The sequence below is a fragment of the Eurosta solidaginis genome, chromosome 3 (genome assembly GCF_040869045.1).
Source record: "Eurosta solidaginis isolate ZX-2024a chromosome 3, ASM4086904v1, whole genome shotgun sequence".
Taxonomy (NCBI): domain Eukaryota; kingdom Metazoa; phylum Arthropoda; class Insecta; order Diptera; family Tephritidae; genus Eurosta; species Eurosta solidaginis.
In genome coordinates, this window is record NC_090321.1 from 262,953,521 (window position 1) to 262,979,499 (window position 25,979).

The 25,979-nt window shown below is 37.7% G+C and overlaps 1 protein-coding gene across 2 annotated transcripts in view; it reads right to left on the bottom strand.

Moving 5' to 3' along the window:
- LOC137245478 (uncharacterized) overlaps positions 1-23,828 on the bottom strand; it is a 115,035-nt gene extending 91,207 nt beyond the window's left edge. The window contains exon 1 of one of the 2 annotated variants that reach the window (XM_067776212.1): positions 23,339-23,828. The gene's annotated coding sequence lies outside the window, so the exon portion shown is untranslated. Of the gene's footprint in view, positions 1-20,517; positions 20,684-23,338 lie in introns of those variants that run through there. The other variant, XM_067776214.1, reaches the window with a different exon arrangement.
- Between the last annotated feature and the right edge of the window lie 2,151 nt (positions 23,829-25,979).

Consider the following 25,979-nt stretch of genomic DNA (forward strand, 5'->3'; position numbering starts at 1 on the left):
AGGGAACTGGAGTTTGTTAGCAAGAAAACTGGCATAAAATAGATAACATTTGTAAAAATCAGTGAGGGCAGGCAATATTTCATACGTAATAAATGCTCAGCAAATGTGTTGATACTTGGACAAATGCGCTTAAGGAGCTGTAATTTTTTTTATTTAATAGAAATGAATAGAATTATTAGCATTATGTTTAATTTTCATACAGAGTGTACCCTAGGGTATTATTACTTTGATTTTATCACAGTTGTACGTAATGGCACAAAGCAAGCGAGTTCTATAAAGACATGTTTATATCAAAGCAAGTAAGGAAGATTAAGTACGGACGACACCGAACATTATATACACAGCTTTGCGCTGAGCTTAAAGCTGAAATACACTATTTTCACACATGTAAATATAATTTCCCGTAGGTTAAGTTAGGTTGAACTGGCTGGTCCATGAAGACCTCACATAGACTGAATAAATCCGTAGTGTTACTAAAAGTTTGTTTAACGAACAAACTGAAAAACCTTTTCAAAAACTAGGACCTGTGTTCAAAAATAACACACTCTAACTGACAAACACTAGAAGCTTGCTGCTTCTACACCTAACTGCAGTGTCACTTGTAATAGCTGAAGTCTTACGCTGTCAGGCGCAGGGAATTACCACAAAATTTGCTCGATCGTTTCCAGCTACAATCCGCAGTTCTTACATTTACTATCAATGATCAAGCCTTATTTGAAGGCATGTGTTTTCAGGAGGCATTGTACAGTCAGAACTCCCGTCATAAGTCTACAATCCTTCATTGTTAATGGGAGGACTAACTTTGTAAGTGTAAGGTTGTAAGACCTTCACATAATCTTCGACACTTTGCAGCTATGTGCTAGGGTCCACGCCTATCCCGCTTAGTCGATAATTTGCATATCTCGCCCAATCTCAGAGGGACGTCTGTGGACCAAGTTTGGCGGGTTATGCCCTTTTTATTTTAAATAAAAACGATCGGTTGTATGGGATATATCTTATATATAGCTCCGATCGAAATAAGTTTTTCTTGAAATCTTCTATGATACATTAAAATAAATATCACCGAGTTTCAAGTTTGCACTTTCTAAATTGCGGCAGGAATGGCCAAAATCGTCTTATCTGAACGATCGGTTGTATGGGAGATATATGTTATAATGGTCCGATCTTACCGGATCCGACAAATGTCTAATATAATACAAAAATACATCCTTGTGCCTAATTTCATTGAGATATCTCAAAACTTGAGAGACTAGTTTGCGTGCAAACAGACAGACGGGCGGACGGACATGGCTATATCAACTCAATTCGTCGCCCTGATCAATTCGGTATATTTAATGGTGAGTATATCTTCTATATTTCTCAACGGTACAAACATCGGACCAAAGTTAATATACCATTTCATGTTCATGAAAAGTATAAAAACTTAATTGGCGAAGTAATTTCCTGTCTGCACATATATACCCATGTAAGTATATAGCTATGATGGCGCTTTGTCACTGCATGACGCTTTTTGTCAGCGCTTTTCTTCTTATGAGCAGTACTTCTCCCTCAACTTTTACGTCCTTCGCGCTTATGTGCTATCAATCAGATATTTAGTCTTGTGTTCAGCAGGTGAACTGGTGAATGCTTATCTGCGACTATGCATGCTTTAGTGAATTGATAAATCAGAAACACGAATCAGGTTAAGCAGCAAGAAAATGAGATTAGACCCAAAGAAGTAGAAACAAAAGCTAAAGGCTATAGCTGCTATATAAAATAAGTGTTTGCTTATTAATAGTTCGTTTGTATGTATATAAGACTATTTGGAAAAATGTGCCTCAAACTTTTGTTGATATTGACAAAAATGCTCCTTAGACGCCGCTTGGTGGTGCTGCGTAGAATCATCCTTTTATCTCGTGTACCGCTATTTTAAGTTGGTTATTTTGAATAGCGTGTCCCACTTGACTCTAATTAACCCTTATGCTCCGTTTGGATACCACAGGTCATGACCCAAGAGCCGAAAGGGCCACTTTTATATCAGAGAAGATGGTTATCCTGCTACCGGAAATTTTTGCATACTCTACCACTTAATATGCCTACCAATGCAATTTGAACCGGTCCGTAAAAACTGATATGTTGACTCCTTTCGCGAGCTCTGCATGCAACCATTCCTAATAACTAAGAGATGGTAAAAGGTTTGCCAAATTTATTAAAGACGATTATAAGACAAACGTAGGTCATTTGTATATCACAAATAAGTCATTCACCCTACTCCCGAATCCTGAGGGAAACTTAAGTGGTATTTTCCTTGATAAAGAGATGACTTTGTTGGGGCATTGCATATCGGGGTTAAAGCCTCTAAAGGGCATTCGTGTTTAACCACCAGTAGAGCTTAGGTGCCAGAAGCACTCCCAAGTGTTTGACATCCCAGATTTATTCGTCGTGAAGATAACTCATTTTGTGTTTCGGGGATAAATGCCAAATCCTGCTTTCTCTATCCAAGTTTTCAATAATCTCTATTTGAGTTATCTAATCACGTTGGGCACATACCAGATACCAATATTACTGCACCATACCCGTAGGCAAATGGTTTAACCTACTTCGGTTTAATCGTTGCTTTTGTTATTATTGTAGCGATAAGGACACTCCCCGAAGGTTTTTGGGAGTGTCGTCGATATTGGTGGTCCTTTGCCGGATATAGATCCGGTACGTTACAGTAACAAGCACCATTGAGGCAGTAGCCCAAACATCTCGGTAACGATTTAGTATGGACTACAAGCAATATTCAAAGCCATTATGCCCACTAACCCCTAGATCCATGAGGAACTTGGGGTCGACACAGCCTCAGCTGCTAAAGAATCAGAATTCGCCACGAGTAGGTGAGGTTGACAATTAAGTTGGAGAAGCTATAAATTGCGCTGGCAACCCCTTGAATCAGTTTGGTATTTTAATCGTTCATTGATAAATTTGCATCACAAAAAATTGGCGCGGTCTAACGTCCATGTTAGCATGCGACACTATGAAGGGCGCAAAACATTCTTGCAAAGACAATAAAAGTGTTTTTTGGCTTAGTTACAAATTGCTTTCTTTACTTTTCCTTGCTTAAGCTTTTGCTTAAGCATCGTCTGCGCTTATGGTAGAATAAACTTGTGGTTTTCAATAATTTGCTTATGTTGACAACTTCATCTGGTTAGATTTTTGCCAGCTTAACTTGTAAGCCCTTAACATTACGCAACTCACTTGGTGATTTCATAAAGTTTTTTTAGGTTTAAGTAATATAATAGTTAGGTATTCTACACATATGTCCGATGGATGTTCGAACGAAGCCAACACAGCAACAGTGGATTAATTAACCGGTTAGCAACTGGATCGAAGTTGGAATTGAGTTCGGCGGAGCAATTTCTTCCCTCAATGATCGACGAAAGCTACAAATTTAAACTTCCCTATCACTGTAAGGTTTTCCAAGGGGAAGTCGCTGAGATAAAAGGTGCAGGGGAGTTATTTTATACAGTACTAGCTTTACCAGGCGCACGTTGTAACGCCCGAGATCGAATGGATGTTGCGTTATTTTTTCTGTTTTGTTTGTTGATAATTTAATTTATTGTTCTGTAAATTGAATTGAATTTTGTACGCATATTTGGTGAAATTTTCTGTTAAAATATTTTATTCTTGTATCTTATTTTATATTATTGTATTGCTTTTACTGCTGATAATTGTTGCTTTGATTACATTCCGAAGAAGCATGACTGGTGAGCCAATTTTAAAAGTTGATATATGCGCAGGCATTCCTTTTGGTTCTAAGGAGTATAGAAATTCATTTGGATAATTCACAATTTTATCTTCATCTGTAACTGTGTCGATCGATTTATATTTCGTCACTTCACCAGGAAATTGATTTTGAAAGCGATCATTGATTTTGTTAACATGATCATTTTTGGGAGCGAAGATAGTTCGTTCGCATAGCCAAAAAACAAAAAAATTTAAATTTAAAATTCTTAATTCTGAAATATGAAAAACTTTCGCCTTGATCGAAGGAACCTCGAGCCAAAATTTGGTGATGATCGAAGTATAGCAAACACGTTTTCATAGGGAACACACACACAGAATTTGATTTTTATAGAAGATGTAGATAGACTGAAGCTAAACAATTTTTTTAACAGCGGCAGATTACTAAACGTCCAAAAAGCATAACAGCTTAACTCAACAATGCAGTCAAACTTTAAGTGTTAAAATAACTTAAGTTTGTACGGCAGCCATAGTTTTTCCCCATTCCACATTTTACTGGAGGTTTTAGGACTTAACGTCACATAGCTCCTTACCAATTTTAATTATCCTACCATTACGACATCCAGATATATGCAGTATAATATATTCCATTTGTATGGGAGGTGCCACGCCTCCTTTTTCCCAATTCCATATTTTCTTGGTGGTGTTAAGGATTGACCTCATATAACTCCTTACTGAATTTCAATGTTCTGGCATGTATACCTTCAAAGTTATGCAGTACCAAAGATTCCATTTGTATGGGAGGTGCCACGCCCCTTTTATATATCGAAATTATTTTTAGCCTAAAACCTTCCCGTTGATCGAAGGAACCCATAACCAAAATTTGGTGATGATTGAGGTGTGGGAAATACGTTTCCATAGCGAACACACACACAGAATTTGATTTATATATATATATGGCTAAACCGATTTGGGATTTCAAAATCAACTAACCATCATCTCTCCTTCCTGTATCTTTCCTAAAAATCGGCTCTTAGTGGCCTGAGCGTGATTGGTGCTGATTTTGACCAAAATAGACGCTTTACAGCTTATCAACTAAGCAGCGATAATATCCGCCTTTTCTTCTTTTCCAGTTTCCTACCTTTTAATTTTTCCTACAAATTGGCCGGGCGGGACCTACATATTTTATGCCAACTCCAAACGGAATATGCAAACAGATGAATCTTCGCTGCGAAGCTATTCATGTTATAAATACGGAGTTTTTGCTAAGCCACTTCCTTTTTGTAACAAGACATGTCAGTCATTCGCCTTACTTTGCTTCCAATCTATGTGGTCGGCAAAAACACTTTATTCATCCACACGTTTAATATGACAAATCTAGCCTTGGCTTTTTATTCGCTGCACTAGCGTCGATTCTGCATAAAGCTTATACAGCTCATCATAGCTTCTTTGAGACTCGCCGTCGGCATCACGGACAGCACCACAAATTTTCCGGAGAACTTTTATCTCAAACACTCGATGAGCCATCTCATCTTCTCCCGACATCGTCCATGGTTCCAAGTCATTGGCACATTATGAGCGACTTCTAGAGCGTGATTTTTGTTCGTCCAGAGATGACTTTACCTATCAGCTGCCTAATCAGTCCAAAGTAGCGGTGGTTGGGAAGGGTTATTATCTGTTTGACTTCTAGGGCGAAGGCGAAATCGATTTTGCTGTAAATGCTGGTTCCCAAAAAGACGAAATCCTTCACAGTCTCGAACTTATATCCGCCAACTGTGGCGTGAATGCCAAGGCGCGAAGACGCCGATGCTTTCTGGGATGACAGCAAATGCTTTATCTTGTCCTCGTTTACAGCAAGATCCTCATGTTTGCTTCTTTGTCAAATCGAGAGAAGACAGTACTCACAGCCCGTCTATTAAGGCCAATAATATCAGTATCATTATCATACACCAGCAATTGTATGCTCTTATAAAATATTGTACCATGACGGTTTAGTTCTAGAATTAACTTCTCCAACATTATTTTTAAGCAATGGCGCGAAGGGATTTCGGCTTATGTGAGGCCTTGTTGGGTTTCGAATTACTTGGAGAGGATCTTCCCAATTTTAACGGAGCTAGTGGAGTTGCTCAACGTCATTTGGAAGAGCATTTTTAATTTTGCAAGCAAATTAAATTCAGACATAGCAGCATACAAGCAATTTCTTTTCGTCCCATTGCCAGAAGCATGAGCGTGAAGTTCTTTCCGATTTTTAGCTCAAGGACTCACTGGAGTATCCTGTATGTTTTATACGATTCTTTACCCGCTGCTTCGTCTTCACGAAGAAAATAGAACATTCAATTACTGCGATATATCGCCGATATGGTCCCCTAAACGGTTATGAAACGGTCGAAAAATAGTTTTAAAACAGTTCCAAAGTTATAACCCAAACAATCGCGGAATAATCCTTAGAAAAATCAAGCACAATCCATAGATAGTTCGGCAATGAGAAAGAGTTGGGGAACGATACCAAAGTAGTTCCAAAGTGACCCTTAATAGCCCGAAATAGTTCGCCAAATTGTCCCCAACTGATTAGATGGGGGATGATTAGTCTGGAGGATCTATTGGACTTATTTGTTTATTTTTTTTAGATGTGGCTAGAGCGCCCCTCCCAATAATTTCATCCATAGGTAAATATTGTGGAAATTGTCAGGAAATAGTTCCGAAACCAATATGAAAAAAAATAAGCTCGAAATGGTTCGAAACTATCCCGACATTATCTCAAAAAAATCCCAAAATCACCCGAATGCTCACGATATAGTGTTTAAATGACTGCAATGTTATTCCGAAAACAACAAACAAATTATCGGAAATAATCGCAAGAAGGTCCATAACCTATAAAGCGATAACTCGAAATACTCTTAAAAAAATATTGAAATGAACCCGAAAAGGCAGACATAACTCCCGAGCGGTCTCTGAATAGTCGTTGCTGTTGTTGTTGTTGTTGTTGTAGCGATAAGGACAATTCCCGAAGGCCTTGGGAGTATTGCCGATGTTGATGGTCCTTTGCCGGATGCAGATCCGCTAAGTTCCGGTTACAAGCACCATAAAGGTACTACCCCGACCATCTCAGGGAAGGTTTCGTATTGTAACGAATGTTAGCAGCATTGAGCGATGCTATCGTCTCTAAGCCGATGCTAAGAAGTGACGTGAATTCACATCCATAGATCAATCACTATGTATCTACATAAACGAAACAATAATTGCGTTTACACATTTGTAACATGAACGTATACGAGCAGCGGAGAATCAATGCACAACACATGCATATATCTGAGATACTCCTGAAAGTATGCAATGAGAAAAACTATAAAATTGTGCAATTGTAGTTACAGCTGAGAAGTTTGAGAGCTGTTGGACTAGTAGATTCTGGAAGCGCCTAAAAGATGCGAACGTTGAAATCCGAGAGTATAGAAGGCGGCAATTGAAGAGGCGCTGGAATTCAGTTTGATTTGAGTTGTCAAGCAGTTTCGACTAAGACGCTATCTAGCGAGCAAGAGCAGTATTATTTTGAAAAGTAGAGTTTCATTTGAGCTATCAATCAGTTTGGTTATTAAGCAAGCTATTCGTTGCACAGTTTGAGTGTTATTGTGAAGTACTTTAATAAAGGCCATTTTGCATTATTACATATTGGAGTTAATTATTCAACAGTTTAGTGATTCTAACTTAGCAGAGGATTGCAAATAAGAGGAGCTGCAAGTAAATTCGTTACAGTATGATCACATGCAACTTTCTAGGCCATACCGCCCTCCCACCCCCTAGATCCATCAGGAGTTCGGGGGTCGCCAGAGCCCCGGCTGTTAATTAAAGAGGATTCGCCACGAGTAGGTGTGGTTGATAATTGGGTTGGCTAAGCTGTATATTGCGCTGGCAACTCCTTGAACCAATTTGGTATTTTAGTCGCCTCTTAAGGCAGGCATACCTATCGCGGGTATATTCTAAGCCCAGTAGCCCGCTGGAGCAAAAAAAAATGAATAGTCGTCTTGATGGTAAACGGATTTCGTAAAATTTGCATTTCACATCATAAAGTCAACTCACTGATTGGGTTGCATCCCTTTAACTGTATCATTTTTTTCTAAGCTTTTTCAATGATTATAATTTTTATAAAAGGAAGTATGTATCTATCTTGATTCTTTTAACAACCACCGTTATCCGTTATAAGACCGTATGTAGAAGCAAAGCTGGGTACCAAAACTTTTGAGCTAACATTTTCAAGATTGTATACAAATGGAGGGGTGACATAAGGTCAACGGTCATAAAGTAAACTGACCTCATATACCAAGTTCACATCTGCGGCTCTTCCCATCTCATACTCTTGCTACACGTCAGTGAGACATGATATTAAATATCTTATCCGCAGAGCTTTCTTTGAATTTAGTAGACCTATTTTAACTAAAATTTTGATTCATCCTGTGGAGTTTTTTTTTTTGTGTGAGAGTTAATATACAGTCAAAATGTCAAAAGATAATTTACCAAATGGTCAGTAATGAAGTGAGAGAACGCCGTGGTGTAGTGGTAGCATGCCACGCCTACGACACCGAAATTCCTCGTCAAATCTGGGGAAAGCAGCACTAAAAATGTAAGTAAAAGTTTATCCAACCAGGGTCGCCCCTCGGCAGTGATTTGGCAAACACTCCTAGTGTATTTCTGCTGTGAAAAGTTTCTCAGTGAAAATGCATCTGCCATGCAGCTGCCATTCAGAGTCGGGATTAAACATATAGTCCCGACAATTGGTAGGGAACATTCAAAGGAGAACGAAGGAAAATGAAAGAGAAACGCACCCAAGTATTTCTTTTTAATCATTAAATCAAATTCCAAAATATCATATAGTCAATTGACTTTATAGCCATTTAAAATGGTCGTAAAGTCAATTGACTTTATGACCACTTAAAATGATCGTAAAGTCAGTTGATTTTATGGCCATTTAAAATGGTCGTAAAGTCAATTGACTTAATGGCCGTGGATCTTATTTCACCCCGCCAAAATAGCAGCATTAAATGAAAATTGCTTAAAAAATAGAATACACGATTATATCTCTACTTTTTACACATCTTTCCAATTTTGTTGTTGCTTTTTCTTAAATTTCATACAAATTTTTGGATTATTGAACTTAAAGTCTCCCTTGCGTCTTTTGTTCATACACATCAAGTAACCTAATATTATTATTTTCTCCTTTTTATACCTTTCATGAAAATGAAATGGTATATTAATTTCGTCACGAAACCGAAAATTGTAAGTCCTTAAAGGAAAATAGATAGACCCACCATTAAATATACCGAAATAATCAGGTTGAAGAGCTGAGTTGATTTAGCCATGTCCGTCTGTCCGTCTGTCCGTCTGTCTGTTTGTATGCAAACTAGTCCCTCAATTTTTGAGATATCTTGATAAAATTTGGTTAGCGGGTGTATTTGGGTGTCCGATTAGACATTTTTCGGAACCGACCGGATCGGACCACTATAGCATATATCCTCCATACAACCGATTTTTCAGAAAAGAGGATTTTTGTAATATCTTACCCAATTTAACAGATTGAAGCTTCAAACTTCACCATATACTTTCGTATATTGCACATATTGTTGCCTGAAAAAATTTATGAGATCGGTCGTATATATAGTATATATCCCTCCCCCACAACCGATTGTTCAGATAAGGAACTTTTTTAATTACTGCCCTATTTTAAGAGCTAGAGGCTTCAAATTTCAACGAATGCTTACGTATATCGCATACTAGCCTTTACGCGCGGCCCCGTCCACAAGGACAAAATTAAATATATGGGCTATTCACGTTAGCCTGCTTATCAAGTTACCTGTTTAAAAAATTTTTTCTGTCTAATGCATTTTATTTTTGTAAATGAGTAAAAAAAATAACTAAATGGGCTGATAACCTGATAGGATCCCCAAATGATCACAAAATTATCCAGAAAAATCCACGAAATGACCCCGACGCTATCGCGGACGGATCTCGAAAACCATCTAGAAATGATGCCGGAAGGTACCTCAAATGATCCAGTATTAGTCGAGAAAAAGTCCCAAAATGACCCTGACGGGATCCCGGACGGATCCCCGAAACCATCCAGAAATGATGCCGAAACGGTCCCCAAATGATCAAGTATCAGTCGAGAAGAAGTCCAGAAATGATCCCGACGGGATCCCGGACGGATCCAGAAAACCATCCAGAAATGATGCCGAAAGGGTCCCCTAATGATCCCGTATTAGTCGAGAAAAAGTTCCGAAATGACCACGACGGGATCCCGGAAGGATCCCGAAAACCATCCAGAAATGATGCCCAAGAGACCTCAAATGATCCCGCAAAAGTCACGAAATGGCCCCGACAGGATCCCGGACGGATCCCGAAAACCATCCAGAAATGATGCCGAAAAGGACCCCAAATGGTCCCGAAAAATTCCCGAAATGACCCCACGGGATCCCGGACGGGTACCGAAAACCATCCAGAAATGATGACGGTAGGTACCCAAATGATCCCGAAATAGTCCCGAAATGACCCTGACGGGATCCCGGACGGATCCCGAAAACCATCTAGAAATGATGCCGGAAGAGATCCCAAATGATCTCGCAAAAGTCACGAAATGGCCCCGACAGGATCCCGGGCGGATCCCGAAAACCATCCAGAAATGATGCCGAAAGGGACCCCAAATGGTCCCGAAAAATTCCCGAAATGACCCCCACGGGATACCGAAAACCATCCAGAAATGATGCCGGTAGGTACCCAAATGATCCCGGAATAGTCCCGAAAATGGCCCAAAATAACCCCGACGGGATCCCGGACGGATCCCGAAAACTATACAGAAATGATCCCGGAAGGGTCCCAAAATAATCCTGAAATAGTCCCGAAAAAGTCCCTAAATGACCACGGCGGGATCGCGAACGAATCCCGAAAACCATCCAGAAATGATCCCGGAAGGGTCTCGATATGACTCTAACGGGATTACAAATAGGGTGAAGATAATTATAAAACCATGTTAATAAGGCAACAGGCGTGTTGGAGCGAATGAAGAGTTACAAAGAAACATGCAGGTAAAGCTAACAAAAGCGTGGTAATAAAAACAATTGATGGAGGGCGGAAGACGGGAGGAGGAGAGTACCACTGGTCGTTTTTCCACCAGATTGTGAGAGGGGGGGGGGGGGGGGGGGGGGTGTATCACTGCTCACTTTGTAAGCCCTCGACTTATTTCACCCATATATATGTAATATTGGTGAAGGTCAGTATACGTAAAGTCATAATGTGTAAAAATTATTAAAAAGTAATTGCTCGAAGAGGTCGCGGGACCCCCACCCCTCTTTCCATGTTCGAAAAAAATTTCGCTAGTAGACTACTCTCTGTGTCCCAAATTTCATCAAAATCCGTGTAGCCATTCTGGCGTGATTCAGTCGCAAAGACTTCCAGCCGTTCTTGCGTGATTGAGTCACAAAGACAAACGTCTGGACAAACATCCAAACATCCAAACATCCAAACTTTCCTATTTATAATATATATTAGATATTGTTTTCTGAAAAAATCATAAAGATCGGTGGTATATATATGGTGGTATATATAGTATATATATATATAGTATATATATATATATATTTTCACAAATTTTAGCCCCATTTTAACAGCTAGAAGCTTCAAATTTCACCGAATATTTAGGTATATAGCATATATCGTTGTCTGAAAAAATCATAGAGATCGGTTGTATATATAGTATATATCTCATACAACCGATTGTTCAGATAAGAAACTTTTCGCAATTTCTACCCCATTTTAACAGCTATAAGCTTCAAATTTCACTGATTGCTTACGTATATAGCATATATTGTTGTCTGAAAAATCATAGAGATCGGTTGTATATATAGTATATATCTCATACAACCGATTGTTCAGATAAGAAACTTTCGCAATTTCTACCCCATTTTAACAGTTATAAGCTTCAAATTTCACCGATTGCTTACGTATATAGTATGTATTGTGTCAAAAAATCATAGAGATCGGTGATATATATAATATATATATGATGGTATATATAGTATATATATATAGTATATATATATTTTTTTTACGATTTCGGCCCCATTTTAACAGCTAGAAGCTTCAAATTTCACCAAATGCTTACGTGTATAGCATATATTGTTGTCTGAAAAATCATTGAGATCGGTGGTATATATATTATATACTTCATATAAACTCTCATTTTTGCCCCTTTTTTACGGCTAGAAGCTTCAAAATTCATCAAATTTCATCAAATAGTTACGTTTACGTCATATATTGTTGAAATACGTGATTCGTAGTCATAGTTTTTACACGCAGACCACAAAAAACCTGAAACTTTGCATCCTCACACAAAGTACCTACCTGTTTTTTATTTTATATTTATCTTAAAAATCGTTAAGGTATGTAGATCTGTTCACTATATATTTCTTATCTTATACATCCGATTATTCGGAGATTACGAACGGGATAAAATTATTGTTCAGCCCCATTCATGAAAGGTATGAAGTCTTCGGCACAGCCGAAGACAGTCCCGTTCTTACTTGTTTTCTATTGTTCTACCCACTTGATTTTTTTTTTTCAACTTTTAAACCCATTTTCTGCTACAAATTCATCCACAAAGTTTACGAACATGAACTCATCTAACTTGAACAACTTTATCGTCCTTCATACTCATGCGAGTAGAACTGGCAGCACATTTAAGGGTCACAACAATATGTATGCTTTTACATACAAATATATTTGCCCCACTGGGATTGTCAACAAAAAGCTATGACAAACAAATGAAAGTTGTTATTAGAAAAATTAAGTGAAAACAGAACAATGACACGTCGCTTAAAACTACTCACACTTTGTAAATAAAGTTCATGGGCGTATAGAATTTCCAGATATATAAATCTTTATTTTGTTAATATGAAGATAACATTACAAGTAATCAGCTGACAATCAAAGCTTTTATTATTCACTGCAGACATCATTAAGTCAATCATTATTTTGTGTCAAGAAAACGAAGCTCAATGTATGTGCGTGTGTAGTCCTCAAACCATATATGAAAGTAATGTAGCAGATAATGTCCTTTTGGATATGTCATTAGCAAATACGGATTCCAAATCAGATTTCAAAAACAAAAGAAATGTATTTGGACTGAAGGAAATATTCATATCTAAATGGACAAAAGTCAAAATATAACTTTTAATCGACTAACGAATATTGTCAAACGCATACTGCCTTTAGGTGATAAGATATTATGGCGAATATTAGCATCATTAAGCTGTTAGTAAATAGTCGCAACAACAAAAAACAGCAAACAGCGACACTTATGTGCAAGTCAACGAAGAACATTCCACAAATATAACCAGCAGCTCGAAGTGAAGAGGTATGACACACACATACATGTAGTCATCAGGCTTAGTAGTTACTCACACATACACACGCATATGGCTAGTAGAAAACCATAAACTACAAGCATACATGTATATAGCTAGTAATCAAGCATGAGATACAACTGTTCTCGAACGAGATAACCGAGAGTATACAAGTAGCGCAAGCTGAGGCATTGGTAATCAGTTGGATTTAAATACGCTTTTGTGAAGAACGTGATGTTGAAGTATAATTTTACTACTCCCAAAGTAGACTAAATAAAGACCATATTGCAATACTGAGTATTGGGGTTATTTATTCGACAGTTCAGCGATACGGACGTTAGCAGAAGGTGGATAATAACCAGGAACCTAAATTCGTTACAATATCTTTAGGCTTATAACTGCAAGGTGGATATAAATGCCCATAAAAGCTAAATACTCACACGCAACAACTTTTCGTTCGAGCTCCCCATATATTATATATTTTTTTTGTTGAGAGAGTCTCAGGTTATAGCGAAGGGGCTTGGTTTTAGGGGTCAGTTTAGTATTCGAGAAAGATTTGGTTGAATTCATTAACAAACTTAGATGTAGCAGCGAAGTGGGGCGAGAACAAAATCTAGAGAATATATGCAGAGGCATGCCTTAAAGGAACATTATGTTTCCTTTTCTCTAGGTTGAGGTAGCAAGCGAGCTTCTAGTGTAGGTCGCTGGCTGCGAAGTGATTGCCTGTGCACATGACCTGGCAATTCTGAAATTAAATTTCTAGACTCCTTTCGCGATTTTCTTTCAGGGCAATTCGGACATGGTGACTAGGTACGCTTAGTACCGTGGGGTGGCTATAAGCTCTAACAAAACAAAGCATAACTTCCAAGAGATATACGATCCACGCTTTCATAACTACCTCGATGTGGAGCGCAACGCTAGTACTTTTATGATGTACTTTAAAAGATGTTGATTATTTTAAAAAGACAGCTGTCCTCGAATTCCAATTTAGAAGTTTATGATAGGAAGACTAATGCTGCCATGTACTGCTAGCGGAGACCATTAATAGAAGCTGCTAACTATGGCCAATGGTTGTACACTGCTTTTACGTTCAAATCAAATCTGCTCTATAGGGTATTGGTATAAGATAATTTATTGTAAATAGCAAGTATTAGCAAAATACTTTGGGCATTCCTGATCTATTCTTTGATTATAACGAACTATTTTAACATTCGCATCAACTGGGTCCCAGACTATGGCAGCATCCTGTGCTGCAGTCACTTGGACGTCTAAGCCCACCTAGATACAGCAGAATTTGCACATAGGAAGCTGTATGGCTTATTAAGGCTGGAAGTTGAAAACATACGGGCAGTTTTTACTCACCAAGGCACATCTATCAATGATGATCGGATTTTTGACGATTCATTATCCGATGTAAATGAAAAACACTCTCTACAGAAGCAGGATGATACGTTGGCACCATCGAGTTCTTTTACGTTCCTCCCTAGGTTTGTTTTTGCGTTATCTAAGAGGTCGCTCATCCAACCTAACCTTAAAAGGATTAAATAGACAGTGGTGTCTCTCAGTAATTCAACAGATCCAGTGTAATAGCGGAAGTCCATAAAAAACACCTGCTAACGTCCCTATCTATGTCTGTGCTTGATGCCTAGAGCGCATTTCAAGAAAAAAATGTTTAGTTTTTAGGGCATCTTTAGGTATAAAATAGATAACATGGAATCCTGTTGGACAGTGTAGACGCACCGGCTTCTTCGCGCATAAGATATAGAACTCAGCCATTGTCATAGACGGCATCTGTGCTCTATCCACAACTTTTCTTCTTCCTCATACAAAGAGTGTTTCTCGTTGCAAAACTTTTTAACTTCCTTCACCTATTTCTACCACCTCATGGGCCCCTGAGAACTACTCACTATCCAGGTATGTTGAGTCAATCCCTATTTCCAAGCGCTTGACAATCGTCAAAGCTATATGGTACTGCTCCATACCCTTCTCTAATATTCTTCTCCGTTGGGATTTAAGTGCAATTTCATCACGGAATTCGTTGAGATCGGTCGTAAGTATAGCATATATACCCATAAACGATTGTTCAGATAAGAAGCTTTTCGTAATTGCTACCCCATTTTAACAGCTATAATCTTCAAATGTCACTATATGTTTTGGTCGTATATATAGCATATTTCCCACACAACATATTGTTCAGATAAGAAACTTTTCACAATTTCTGCACCATTTGAATAGCTACAAGCTTCAAGTTTTATCAAATGTTTACGTATATAGCATACATTTTTGTCTGAAAAAATCATAGAGGTCGGTGGTATATACATTTATTATATACACCATAAAAACTGTCATTTCTGCCCTCTTTTTAACGGTTAGAAGCTGCAAGTTGCATCAAAAAATTACGTTTACGTCACACATTGTTGAGATAAGTGATTCATTGTCATAGCTATTGCATACAACAAAAAACGTGAAACTTTGCATCCTCATACATACTGCCTACCTATTTTTATACTCAGCTGAGCAGAGCTCACAGAGTATATTAATTTTGTTCGCATAACGGCACCCCGTAACGGCATAAACTAATCGAGACAGATATATACTTCTATATATCAAAACAAGTAAGGAAGGCTAAGTTCGGGCGTAACCGAACATTACATACTCAGCTGAGAGCTATGGAGACAAAATAAAGGAAAATCGCCATGTAGGAAAATGAACCTAGGGTAACCCTGGAATGTGTTTGTATGGCATGTGTATCAATCGGAAGGTATTAAAGAGTATTTTAAGAAGGGTGGGCCATAGTTCTATAGGTGGACGCCATTTAGGGGCATCGCCAGGGGCCAGGGGTGACTCTAGAATTTGTTTGTACCATATGGGTATCAAATGAAAGGTGATAATGAGTATTTAAAAAGGGAGTGGGCCTTAGTTCTATAGGTGGACGCCTTTTCGAGATATCGCCATAAAGGTGAAGCAGGGGTGAATCTAGAATTTTTTTGTACGATATGGGTATCAAATTAAAGGTACTAATGTTGGTTTTAAAAGGGAGTGGTGGTAGTTGTATATGTGAAGGCGTTTTCGAGATATCGACCCAAATGTGGACCAGGGCGACCCAGACCATCATCTGCCGGGTACCGCTAATTTATTTATATATGTAATACCACGAACAGTATTCCTGCGAAGATTCCAAGGGCGTTTGATTTCGCCCTGCAGAACTTTTTCATTTTCTTCTACTTAATATGGTAGGTGTCACACCCATTTTACAAAGTTTTTTCTAAAGTTATATTTTGCGTCAATAAACCAATCCAATTACCATGTTTCATCCCTTTTTTCGTATTTGGTATATAATTATGGCATTTTTTTTTCAGTTTTTGTAATTTTGGAAATCGAAAAAGTGGGCGTGGTCATAGTCGGATGTCGGCCATTTTTTATAACAATACAAAGTGAGTTCAGATAAGTACGTAGACTGAGTTTAGTAAAGATATATCGGTTTTTGCTCAAGTTATCGCGTTAACGGCCGAGCAGAAGGACAGACGGTCGACTGTGTATAAAAACTGGGCGTGGCCTCAACCGATTTCGCCCATTTTCACAGAAAAGAGTTATCGTCATAGAATCTATGCCCCTACCAAATTTCACAATGATTGGTAAATTTTCTTTTTATGGCATTAAAAGTATCCCAGATAAATTAAATGAAAAAAAGGGGGGGGGGGTTACGCCCATTTTGAAATGTTCTTTTATTTTTGTATTTTGTTGCACCATATGATTACTCGAGTTGAATGTTGACATAATTTACTAATATTCTGTAAAGGTATTAACTTTTTTTTTAATTTGACTTTAAAAACAATTTTTTTTAAGTGGGCGTGGTCGTTCTGCAATTTTGCTAATTTTTATTAAGCATACATATAGTAATTGGAGTAACGTTCCTGCCGAATTTCATCATGATATCTTCAACAAATAATTTTCTAGTCTGCGTCATAGGGTCAACCCATCTACCAAGTTTCATCGCTTTATCCGTCTTTGGTAATGAATTATCGCACTTTTTCGATTTTTCGAAATTTTTGATATCGAAAAAGTGGGCGTGGTTATAGTCCGATATCGTTCAGTTTAAATAGCGATCTGCGACGAATGCTCAGGAACCTACATACCAAATTTCATCAAGATACCATAAAATTTGCTCAAGTTATCGTGTTAACGGACTGACGGACGGACATGGCTCAATCAAATTTTTTTTCGATACTGATGATTTTGTTATATGGAAGTATATATCTATCTCGATTCCTTTGTACCTGCACAACCAACCGTTATCCAATCAAAGTTAATATACTCTGTGAGCCCTGCTCAACTGAGTATAATGATCTGGGCGAAAAAAGGAATTAATTAAGCCATGTCCGTCCGCCCGTCTGTCCGTAAACACGTTAACTTGAGCAAATTTTGAGGTATCTTGATGAAATTTGGTATGTAGGTTCCTGAGCATTCATCGCAGATCGCTATTTAAACTGAATGATATCGGACTATAACCACGCCCACTTTTTCGATATTGAAAATTTCGAAAAACCGAAAAAGTGCGATAATTCATTACCAAAGACGGATAAAGAGATGAAACTTGGTAGGTGGGTTGACCCTATGACGCAGAACAGAGAATTAGTAAAATTTTGGACAATGGGCATGGCACCGCCCGCTTTTAAAAGAAGGTAATTTAAAAGTTTTGCAGGCTGTAATTTGGCAGCTATGTATGATATGTTCGGTTACACCCGAACTTAGCCTTCCTTATTTGCTTATTTTATATTTATCTTAAAAATTGCTTAGATATGTACATCTGTTCACTATATATTTTATATATCACACATCCGATTAATTGGATACTACGAATGGGATAAGATTATTGTTCAGCCCCATTCATGAAAGGTATGAAGTCTTCGGCACAGTCCCGTATTTATTTGTGAATTTTTGTTTTCTCAGAAAGCTTAATATATAAAAGAAATAAATGAAACAAACTAATACGGACAAGCTTTGAAGAGAGAACTACCGAAACACTCAAAGCAATTACACGAACTTATTACAGTGAAAATAAAATATGCATATATATACCCGCTAGAATCTGAAGAAGTACATGTATGTGAATGTGCATTTCTTAAAAAGACAAATCCTACAAGTCCAACAGTTCTCTATTTGAAATTTCGCCGCAATGAATCCGCATTGCCAAACGAAGATGTTAAGTATATAAATTGGTCAGCAACTTTTTTGTAAGTTTCAGTCACTAGTTTGAGACCACAGCTAAGCACAATTTGTATTTGTTGTATTTTGTAAGAATTACAAGTTGTTTTATAATTTTAATTTTCAGTGCTTGTTAGTTTTTAATAAAAAAAATGTTAGTAATTTCAAAGAACAACCAAGCTTGTGACGCTTCCACTAAGCGATCCAAACACAAGAAGGAAAGATTAGGCTTTAAAACAGACTGTGGTTAAGAGCACATTTATGCTCATCTGGCTTAAATAGCTGACCACTTGTATGCCAGTTCTCTTCTTAAAGCCTGCTGAGATGTTTCTTTACATCTCTGAGGAGCGGGGCCTTAACAATTAGTTGTATTCAGTCTCGTTATAAAGATGATGATCTGGCGTCGTGAGAAGACATCTTGTGGAAGTTCTGAGCGTGGTGTTTTAAAAGACCTGCAGCATCCTACAGTTTGTTTCTCTTAAGCTCGGCGACTATATCAGAGACGCGTAGCTTAGCGGTTGGCGGATTGCTTTGAAAGTTGCCTTTAGGATTTGTTTTGTCGATAGCTTAATTCCATCGATGAAGGTAGAACATCTATGTCGTAAATAAGATCACCAGGGACTTGGTGTGTGTTGGTGCCAACAAGTAGCGCGAGCCGAATAACCTTAGCAGATTAGTACTATAGCTGTTTATTTTATGGCATAGTTCATAAATGAAAATACCAGGACTATCGGGTAAGGATGGGAGCTTTGATACGAGTATGTATATATTATACAAATTGGGGTTAGGAAACTACCCTAAGGTATCCCTTGGTTGTTGCGCCACTGGATCGAAATCTGCCAACCACACAGTTAATTTGAGCCCAACTTTTGAGACTAGGTCGAACGGAAGACGATTACAAGTCTTACAGTGACGTGCTGTGTTTGATTGTGTCAAAATACCACGGCCTCCTTCGTAGCTTCACCTGTGCCTGAGAGTATACCATAATATAACCGGCCACAACTGCACTATATACTATTATGTCAAAAATCTCACAGCTGATCGACAGCGGCAGAGTATACTTTAGGTGACTAACAAACGATTTATAGATAACAGAAATTAATCTGTTGTTTTCCCTTCATTATTCGCCAGTTAGTCGTAGGAGGTAGTTGAATTAATTAAAGCACCCCGTTCTCCTCTTCTGACTGCCTGCTGCTGGGACTTGTGGTTTATCAAGACCATCTTTAAAACTAACTGAAGTGCTTGCCGGCTTATGGCTACAGTACCCCTTTCACCAAACCATAACCGAGTCAGATCTACGGCCTATAAAAGCTACTGTCATAGTAGGTGTCGCCGCGGAGGCAACGGTCCGAGGTTTTGATATTATCTTGCAAATCGGCTAGCAGAGTTAAGGTGCCAGTTACCATATTTTCCCTCGATCTCTTCGCCTTAACCTCTTAAAAGTCGTTGGGGTGCAGTTCCCCTCAGGCCTACGGAGTACAACATGGTACAGCATCGTTTTTTAACCTGCCACAGGGCAGAATGGAGGGTAGTGTTCGCCGAGTGAGCCAACTCTAACAGGGACTCCTCGCGGTTCTTATTGTAGATGAAACACCTCTGGCCTCGTGATGACCTCATGAACTGAATGAATCCATACTGTTACCAGAAGTTTGTTTAAGTGAAACTGAAAAATCCTATCAAAAATCAGAACCTATGTTATAAAATTATCTTTACAAGTACTAGAAGCTTTCTAGGAACTATTCTAAATCTGGTGCACAGGTGCATTGTCATTTCTACTATTTGGGCAATCTTCACCATCCACCTCACTTCCGTTATGGCTCCTAGATTTGTTTATGGAATCCTTCCCGTCGGTACAGGTCAATCAACCACTCAAACGTCTTAAGAAGAAGCGATGAGACACTGATTGACCTGAAATCCTTAGATGATACTTGCGAGCTTCTGGCGGCCTTCGGAATAGATACAACCCTAACCGTGAGCCAAGACTTGAGGAGATAGCTAAGCCTGAGGTAGTTAGAGTAGATGATGACAAACCAACGGCAATAGATCCCCAAAAGACCTCTGAAGTTGCGCAGAAATTATACCATCCAGGCCCGAAGATATAAAATGCATTTAAAACTGCATAAAACAAAACAACACTGCATTTTAAGAACCATCAGCAAAACAATTGGTAAGCTTTTTCACTACTCGAGCAATAAAAATTATTATTAAAATCACTGCTCACGCATTTGCATTTTTATCTTTTGCCTGCACAGTTGCAATATTTCTGCATCTCTTTACAGCTTTTTATGATAAACTATTTTGTGAGTATGCGCTAGGTCTTTTTCTTTGCAATTGTGGATTTTGTCGGAATTACAATTAAATTCTGTTGCTTCAGGCGCATATTTTCGTATAATTCGTGATAAATAAAAGCACATTACATACACATCCATACTTGTATGTACGTATCTATGTGAGCATGAATGCATATAAGCCTTGAATCGGCTTTAGGTGGTGGTGATATGGAAATTGCGAGTGAAAGTAGTGACTTTAAGTGGTTTTTTGTGATTACTTGTTTTGAATATTTTGACCTACTCTATTATAAGTACGCATAAGCGATTTTTCAGGAATTTTGTTTTTAGCAACATTTTAATTTTAATCTTGTAGTGAGATTTTTATTGCATAAATGCCTATGTATATGTGTACTCATGTATGTGTATATTAGAGCGGGTCAAATTGTATGGATGGATTTTTTCCTATTAGGAGTATAGCAAAAACGTAATCTATAGATGATTTTAAGAAACATTGCTGAAGACACCATAGCTCTAAGTCCGATTGCGAGGTCCCCACTCTTGCAAAATAGTTATTTTGCATTTGAATGTAGGGTTTGGCTAAAAAATTTTCAGAGCTTCTGATGGAATTATAGGAAAAATATCATATTGGACATACTTTAAAGGTATTTTACGAAAATTTCAGAATCTGTATTAATATCTATAGTGTTTTTGAATTTTAGTAGAGATATCAAGCTTAAATTATGAGGAATTAGCCTAAAATGAACTTTTAACTACTATATTATTGTTTGTTATGAAACATTTTTTTTCTTTACAGCTAGAATAAGCTCAGCACATTATATATTGGGTCCCAGGGCATATGGGAATAGATGGGAATGAAAAAGCGGATGAATTAACCAAAAAGGGTGCAAAGGGTGCATCCCTTGAAGCTTGCTCCGTAGACGTCCCAATTAGACTCGGCGAAATTAAGCGAAGGCGAGAGGTGCACATTATCGACCAAGCAGGAAAGGCGTGTGTTCAAGCCCGGGGTTGTAAAGTGTCTAAGATTATGTGCAGATCTTACAACCTTGGACAAACAAAGTTGCTTCTATCATTAAAAAGAGAGGACTGTAAAGTCATGACGAGTATTCTGACTGGACACTGCCTTCTGACGTCACGCGCCTTTAAATTAGGCTTGGTCAGTGATAGCAGATGAATCGGCTTTAGGTGGTGGTGATATGGAAATTGCGAGTGAAAGTAGTGACTTTAAGTGGTTTTTTGTGATTACTTGTTTTGAATATTTTGACCCACTCTATTATAAGTACGCATAAGCGATTTTTCAGGAATTTTGTTTTTAGCAACATTTTAATTTTAATCTTGTAGTGAGATTTTTATTGCATAAATGCCTATGTATATGTGTACTCATGTATGTGTATATTAGAGCGGGTCAAATTGTATGGATGGATTTTTTCCTATTAGGAGTATAGCAAAAACGTAATCTATAGATGATTTTAAGAAACATTGCTGAAGACACCATAGCTCTAAGTCCGATTGCGAGGTCCCCACTCTTGCAAAATAGTTATTTTGCATTTGAATGTAGGGTTTGGCTAAAAAATTTTCAGAGCTTCTGATGGAATTATAGGAAAAATATCATATTGGACATACTTTAAAGGTATTTTACGAAAATTTCAGAATCTGTATTAATATCTATAGTGTTTTTGAATTTTAGTAGAGATATCAAGCTTAAATTATGAGGAATTAGCCTAAAATGAACTTTTAACTACTATATTATTGTTTGTTATGAAACATTTTTTTTCTTTACAGCTAGAATAAGCTCAGCACATTATATATTGGGTCCCAGGGCATATGGGAATAGATGGGAATGAAAAAGCGGATGAATTAACCAAAAAGGGTGCAAAGGGTGCATCCCTTGAAGCTTGCTCCGTAGACGTCCCAATTAGACTCGGCGAAATTAAGCGAAGGCGAGAGGTGCACATTATCGACCAAGCAGGAAAGGCGTGTGTTCAAGCCCGGGGTTGTAAAGTGTCTAAGATTATGTGCAGATCTTACAACCTTGGACAAACAAAGTTGCTTCTATCATTAAAAAGAGAGGACTGTAAAGTCATGACGAGTATTCTGACTGGACACTGCCTTCTGACGTCACGCGCCTTTAAATTAGGCTTGGTCAGTGATAGCAGATGTAGGAAGTGCGGGCTGGAGGAGGAAACGACCGAGCACGTTCTGTGCTCTTGCCCTGCGCTTGCCAGGCTAAGACTCCAACTATTAGGAGTGATACAGCTGTCAGATCCAGAAGCAGCAAGTGGCTTAAATCCTAGGAAGCTTCTAGTATTTGCCAAGAGGACGGAGTTATTTTATAACATAGGTCCTGGTTTTTGATAGGGTTTTCCAGTTTGGTCGTTAAAGCTAACTTCTGGGAACACTATGGACTTATTCATTCTATGTGAGGTCCTCATGTACCTGCCAGTTCAACCTAACCGAACCTAAGTTCAGAACATGTCGAACAACTTTGATTCGGACAGTTTTTCTTTTTTTGAATTCGTTTTAGTAGAAACAAATTTTCAAAAAAAAAACCTATATTTTTGAGTAATAAGCAAAAAATTCCATTCACAATCCATCCACACAATTTGACCCGCTCTAATGTGTGTATACACATATGTAAGTTAATACATCAATGTCAATAACTTAGAGGCATTGATAGTTCGCTTGAGCTGCATTTATTTGTTGTTATCCACTTGCTAACCCTGCGCATTTTTTCCATAAATTTCACCATTTCACCTTTGGACCGAGGATTTTCTCATTTCACATTTTTGTTTTTTTTTTTTTTCTCACTAAATATTTGTTTTATTTCACGTAATGCAATTATAATTTGCACCTCTTTTCGCTATCAAAGTGTTTTCTTATAATATTTGAGCATTTCTTTTTAAGAAATATGAATGCCTATTTTCTTCAAGCAAGCACCACTCCTTTTTTTAAACGTTGCTTTTCCGCTGTAGCCACAGCCGCAGCCAGTGCTGCCTCCTCCTTTACTCTTATTTAGCTATTTTGTATGGCTTCACAAACAAACAAAATTGCAGTTTTCATTGTTTCCATTACACCACAAAAAAAAAAAAAATGTTTTCTTTGTATCTGAATAAGTCACGTTTTTGTTTTCGGTTTTTTTATATTTTTCCTACAATTTTCAACTTCATTTTACGGTCACTTCCATTTGTTCTCCGTGATCCCGTTACTTGTGTGCGGATAGCGCGTTTGCCAACAACATACTGGCTGCGTGCTGCCACGTTGATTGTCTAATTCAGTGTCAGCTGCTGTTGCCACAACTACACAGCGTTGTGTATGCGCGCGTGTGTGTATGTGTGCGTGCATTTTACGACTTCACTTGGCATTGGCACAGACTTTGACTTTAGCTTGCAGAGCTTTACTGCTACTAAGTATGTATGTATGTATTTTACAGAATTTTTTTTCAACTTTCACTTCGTTGCCTTAAAAATGCTTTGACCGGCCTTCAGTACTCGCGTTACTCATACGCCCCGCCCCACCCAGTTCTTAGTGTTTCGCATTAATATTCTGGCTTATTTGTAATTGCAGCAATTCACAACATTTCATCAGCATTGTATTACATGCATATCGCTCATTTACTTCAATAGTGTCATAACTCAAAAAACATGACTTTTGAGTTAAGAACATATAGACGTACCCAATATCATGATCTATGTTGTATAAAAAAATCTTTGTGATCAGTTAAAAATTTACCACGTGCTATAAAAATGAGAATATGCCTTTATATGTGGAACATATGGCAGTTAAAATCTTTGAATGGCTCTCCTGGAAAATTGTGTTTTTGAGTTATGACACTATTGAAAAAATGAGCGATATGTATGAACTCAGCGAAGTATCACATTAATTTTAATGTAAATGTAATTAGGGGTTTTTGATTTGAGCTACTTATTTTTACGTACGTTAAATGATTTTGCTGCCAGAGCTCGAGAACTCTGCGTGTTGCCCTATTTTTGCCGGAATTTCATTCAACTAACAATGGAACCGTTGGATATAAATCGCTCATTCACTTGTCTGTTAAGTCCCTATTTATTACATGCTTCCTCATTCTTTGTACATAAGTGTGTTTGTGTGTGTATGTGCATGTATTTGCATCTTTTTTTACTCACACCAACATGCAAACTTATTAGCATACACTTTGCAATTGTATTTGCTCAACTTTGTGTATGTTACTCTTAACCCAAATTCCTCTTTATCTTACTTTCGCTGTTTTGCTTATGTTGAGCGTTTTTAAGTATTTGCATTCAGCGAGAGTAAAATCAGCTGTATGGCGTTGCCAGCATAGCCTAATTTTAAGATTCGAATATTTCAAATTTTAACTGATGATATGCCATAAATTCACTTTGTAAGCCGTTATACGTACAGTTTTGGTTAACCGTAAAATTAACAATTTATCAACATATCCTTGGTGCTGTTGCTATAGAGGAATATAGACTGAAGAAAATGTAAGGCAAAGTGTTATCGATTTTTTGTTAAAATGTAAATGGCTTGTTATATATACTAAACGTAATCGGCGTGTTATCGTTTTTTATCGACGGGTTATAGGCGTGTTTTCAATTTATTTTTGATTAGTTTTCGGTTTCAAAGAGTTATAAATTTTTAGCCGACAAAAAGCTGTATGTAGGTATCTCTAAGTATCGATGCGTTATCTTCGTACTATTGAAAAGCTATTATAGTTATCAATTTATAATGGAAATAAATCGATATGTTATCAAAATGTATAGAAATCGATTCTAATTCGACGTTTTATAGTCCTGTTGTCGATTTATTTTCGATGAGTAATCGGTTTGTTAGCTATAAGTTATCGGTTCTAAACGGCGTGTTATCGACTTCGAATAGTTATAGATTTTTACGTTATGCATGAAGTATATTGGAAGGCATTTTGTGAGTTTTTTTTTTTTCTGCACCTTCTGTTATAGTTCGAATCTCTGCACTGTAGAATAAATAACACAAATATTCAGTATAGCAAAATGCTTTTTTATTTAAACTACTTTGATAGTAGTAATTTACAATTAGATTACTCGCGTACTTCACTCATAGCGTGTTGAAATAAAACTAATTGATTATTCCTCAGCATGCGCTACTTTTATACTCGCTGTTGCCTCGTTCGCCTATTTCTACTAAGGTCTAGACTTTTCACGAACAGCCTTCTCGAACAGCTGCTTATTTATTTGTCATTCTATATCAGATATCCGCGTTTGTCTTCTAGTTATATGCATATATATGTGTGAGTAAAAACTTCTGCTCTTAGGTGAAGATTATATGATATTTGACTATTTCTCTTTTTTCTTCGCTCTTAGCTGGTGACTACATGCATATATGTATGTGAAATATTCTCTTCACTGCTTACACGTATGTGTGG